General features: G+C 39.2%; 1 pseudogene; it reads right to left on the reverse strand.

Moving 5' to 3' along the window:
* Positions 1-2,712: 2,712 nt before the first annotated feature.
* On the reverse strand, positions 2,713-3,149 carry LOC111812727 (annotated as a pseudogene).
* Between the last annotated feature and the right edge of the window lie 1,511 nt (positions 3,150-4,660).

The following is a 4,660-nucleotide window of genomic DNA, read 5'->3' on the forward strand; positions in this document are numbered from 1 at the left end:
GTTTTTTATGACAGCAATGTGTAATACAAAGCCATACTTGAATGTCATCTTGGTCTTCTAATAGTGTACCTTTTCTAATGTCATATCAATTATAACTAGACTCTCTCTAAAACAATTTTTTAAAAAGGTAAGAAAAAAGAGAGACAAGAACAAACATTTGAGGTTTTTTGAAAGCAAGTGGTAATATTCAACCATATTTCCAGTCTAGCATAACGCTATCTGTTAATCTGAGCAACAGATTTGAGATAACAATAGATAATATATCAGCCACTGTCAATCAGCTATTCTTCTTTTGAAAATTTGTAACATATATTGTTGTATGCTACCCTGTTTCTGTCTCTGTTTCTGATTTTTGTTCTTGCTTTTGTATTTACTCTTCAAAATAAAATTAATTTTTTTAAAAAGTAGTTGTTTATGTTATCATATCCTTGTTAGAAAGAATGGCTTAAATAAAGTACATGTGCCTATAGTTAATGTATCAGATATTGAGTATTCTTATAACTGCTTCCTTCCTCCTATCTAATTTTTTGTTTGCTTTTATGTATTTAGTACAGGTTCTATAGGATACAGGGGATTACAGGGTCTTGCTACATAAATTGGACTCATAGTGATTCTCCTGTTTTCAGCCTCCCAAGTGCTAGGATTGCAGGCGTGCACCACCAGGACCAGTTTTAATCATTGTATCAGTGTCCACCAGGGGCAGGGCTGGCACAGCAGGCCGGGGATCGACCCCTGCCTAAGCAGGTGCTTTAGTCCGCTGAGCTATTTGGCCAGCCCTCTCCTATATAATTTTGAAAACAATGATTTTCATGCTTTGTTGTGCAATGTGTTTTCTAGTGAAAGTTTTTTTAAAAATAGAAAGAGGCTTTGGGCCCTATCTCAGACTCCATGACACAACTTTGCCTAGGGTAGGAGCCCTGAGGTCTGCCTTTTTAATCAGCTGCCCAGCTGAGCCTGATTGACAACCTAAAGAATTCTTCTTTCCAAACTCAACACAAATCACCTTCCATTGCAGGACAGACTCTTATTGGTCTCCCTGTGTAATCTTGGACACTATGGTGCTGCTTCTCCAGAGGACAATCTACTTTAGTTCTTGCCAACATGCTTCCCTTGAAGGTGGACAATAAAAGGAACCCCAGTTCTGGAAGTCATACGGACAATTCCAGCTGAAGAGCTGAAGCAGAATATTAATATTCTAGTGCCCAGAAACTTCATTTTCACTTTTCTTTGGGGCATAAATAATTTATAAGTCAAATAAAATTGTTCTGGCCATAGTGATTTTGCATAATGGCTCATAGCATGCCATTATGGTTCACATTCAGTATTATTTTCCTTATATTTCCATAAAGACTGACTATAATATTCCCCAAGCATCCTAATAGAGCACCCAACCCACATGAGGCCTTGGCCCACGCCAATGAATTTTGGAAAAACAAAATCAAGAAGTCTAGTGAATCAATTGGAAAAGGCTGAGAATTCAAACCACCAAAAACTGTGTGTGCTTGCAGCCAGACCCAAGCTGCTTTCTGTTTGGTCAAAGAAGGAATGAGTATAATTCCTGTAACTCCTCAGGCTCACCCAGGGCCCTTGAGCCATGACAGAGGTCCTTCTCTTACTCCACAATATGGTCCAAAGCATGCTGTTTTCTTATTCATGTGTCTAATTGTTCATCTCACTGCCTACCCAGTTCTTCCCATGGGTATTTACATTTTGTGCACCTGGGTAACTTGCCTGCCTTGGAACCAGCTCACTTCCATTGCTGCTCAGCGGAAGACATTGTGGGGAGGACAAGTGATTGCTGTGGCCTTTTCAGAGCCACGGTAGCGCTTCCTTCAGTGCCTTAGCACTGTGGAGGTGTTACATTGAGCCCAGTCCTTCCTGCCACAGGACTCCTCTAGTGCTCAAAGCTGTGACTGCCAGAATCCCGTGGAAATTTGAATTGTTTCTTACTCAATCTCCCTTTCCCTCATCAGACCTACACAGTGGTGGGAGGATCCTCAGCTAATCCTGTGCCTTGGCTCTTTATCCTTCGCAGGTGCCTCCTTTTACTAAGACTGTTACACACATGTGGATTCTTGAAGGACTCATCCTGACATCATTTTTCCTGAGTTAAAAGACTATTGCAAGCTCTCTGCAGCTATTTGTAGTAAAAGTGGAAACAAAACCCCGTGTGTGCCCCATCTGCTAAGTGGATGCACCAGGATTGCAGAAATGCAAGGAAAAGAACACAGCACACCCAGGCTGGGCCACATGCCAGCTGAGCACCACTAACTCACCTCCATCAGCGTCATGAGATTTAGAAGAATTACCCAACCAAGTGCTGCCTGAGTGCCAACCCATCTATCTTTGAGTTGAAATAATTTTTTTTTTTTTGTTTTAGTCACTGCACCTTAACATAGTTTGAAACAACTGATAATTTCAATAGGTACCATTTACATCATTTTCCCTTGATTATTCTTGTGTGATTGAGTTTAAAACCAATATTTATGTAATTTTTCACAAAGGGAAAAGTTTCAAGAGCCTATATGAAGAGCTGTTTTCCTTAGTTTCTTTTTTTTTTTCTTTTTTTTTTTTTTTCAATTCCGAGTTTTAATAGGCACTACAAAAGGTCAACGAATGGCCTTGGCACTGCTACTGGGACATCACATATTATCATTTTCATATGGTCCACTACTAAATACAGCTCAGGCCATTATTACCAGTGGAAGATGGTTCCCCAACCCCTACAGGAAAGACACATTGTCACACACATCGTGTTTAAAGCATGAAAAAAAAAATGTACAAAAGCGCTTTTGTTCTCTTGGCCCACTGCTCACTTCTGCTTAGAGAAATACTCTTTGCTTTTCTGGACATCAGGCTTGATGGTATCACTGCCAGGCTTCCACCCAGCTGGGCACACTTCTCCATGTTTGTCAGTGAACTGAAAAGCCTGAACGAGTCTCAGAGTTTCATCTACAGAGCGGCCAACAGGAAGGTCGTTAACTGTGATCTGCCGAAGGATACCCTTATCATCAATGATAAAAAGGCCCCTGAATGAGATGCCTTCATCGGCCTTTAAGACCCCATAATCCTGAGCAATGGCACACTTGGGATCTGACACCAAAGGAATGTTCATAGGCCCCAATCCTCCTTGTTTCTTGGGTGTGTTGATCCATGTCTTCTTCCTCCTTAGTTTCTCAGGCTATAATTTTTAATGTCAGATTAATCTTTATTCAAATCTAACCTGTTGAGTTAAAGTGGAAGCCTCTTTGTAATTTAAGGTGCTTAAGCTTACCCCTCAGTGGTTCCCCTCTTTAGGAGTTTTTCATTTATTGGCTCTCTTCCTCTCTTTATGGAAACCAACTTAATAATCTCCCCGTTAGCATGCAATTCTGCAAGGTCTTTTTTATGCTCGAAAGAGATGGGGGTGTCGTGAAAAGCTTTTCAAAAAATTGAGACTGTTGAAAGGAGCATGCTGCTGCAGGCAGATTTGAAATGGAACACTGATTTTATTTTGATCAATAAATCCAGATAACACACGGCATTACCATTCTCAAACATTGCAGTTTTTGCTTCATTTTAACTGAATGTGTCTTGTGGAATCTTGCTTTATTCCATAAAACAGAATGACAATTTTTTTTCCCAGCCAGACAAGCCAGCCCTATCTGAAATCAATCTTTCAGTATGGCAAATACGCTGTAAATTATAAGGCAATGTGTATACTAAAGCAAATGTCATAGTTAATTTTAACAATTTTAAAAAGCATGTCAGGGTTCTGATAATACTAGAGAGATGAAAATTTCTTACACAACATGCCAGATCAGCACAGTTTTCAATTTGAGATTATAGGCCATTGACTAGCTTGTCATCAAGTTCATAGAGTATTTATGGTCGATATGCTCAAGAAATTAAAAGCATTCAATCTTAGGCGAGACACAGATGTGAATGACTACAACAGAAGACCTGAAAATATTGCAGTTGTGATAAGTATACAACTTTAGCAGATGTTTTGATTTGTTCTCCAAGGAACCCAACACCTGCTGTAAAGTCACAGACCCATGAAAACCTTCCTATGCCCACATCACTTAGCCATGTACCATTCAGGCCATTCCAATACCTTTACCCTTAAATTATGTGATCCTGGGAAGATGACCACAGAATTTTACCTTTTCACTTTTAAAAGCAACATTTTTCCTTTCTATATCTCAAAACCCTATTTTGTGTAGTATAAGTCAGCCATTTGTATATACATATATCCATATAATGATTGTGTTGAACAGGGTATAAAGAAGAAAATTAAGGAAACTAGAAATTTTCACATTTGTATTTGGAGGCATCTGGGGAGGTTTTCTCTAATAATGCTGCCATTTTAAATTATATTTTATTGTAGTCAGAATATGTAACACAAAGCTTACCCACAGAAAAATTCTAAGTTAACAACACATTTTAGTACAGTAGAGTTAACATGTCGTACAACAGGTCTTTAAAACCTCTCCATATTGCTCAACTGAAACTTCGTGCCAGTTAATTAGCAAATCCCCATTGCACACCCATTTTCTTGCCTTGTTAGTCATTTGACTGGTGCTCAAATTTGAGGACTTATAAACCTGATTTGAAATGCACAGAGTTGAGGGTCTACTTTCCCATCCCTTTCATAGTTTTCCTCTTTCCTTCTCTCCTT

Source organism: Octodon degus, unplaced genomic scaffold, assembly GCF_000260255.1.
Source record: "Octodon degus isolate 3935 unplaced genomic scaffold, OctDeg1.0 scaffold00139, whole genome shotgun sequence".
Lineage (NCBI taxonomy): Eukaryota > Metazoa > Chordata > Mammalia > Rodentia > Octodontidae > Octodon > Octodon degus.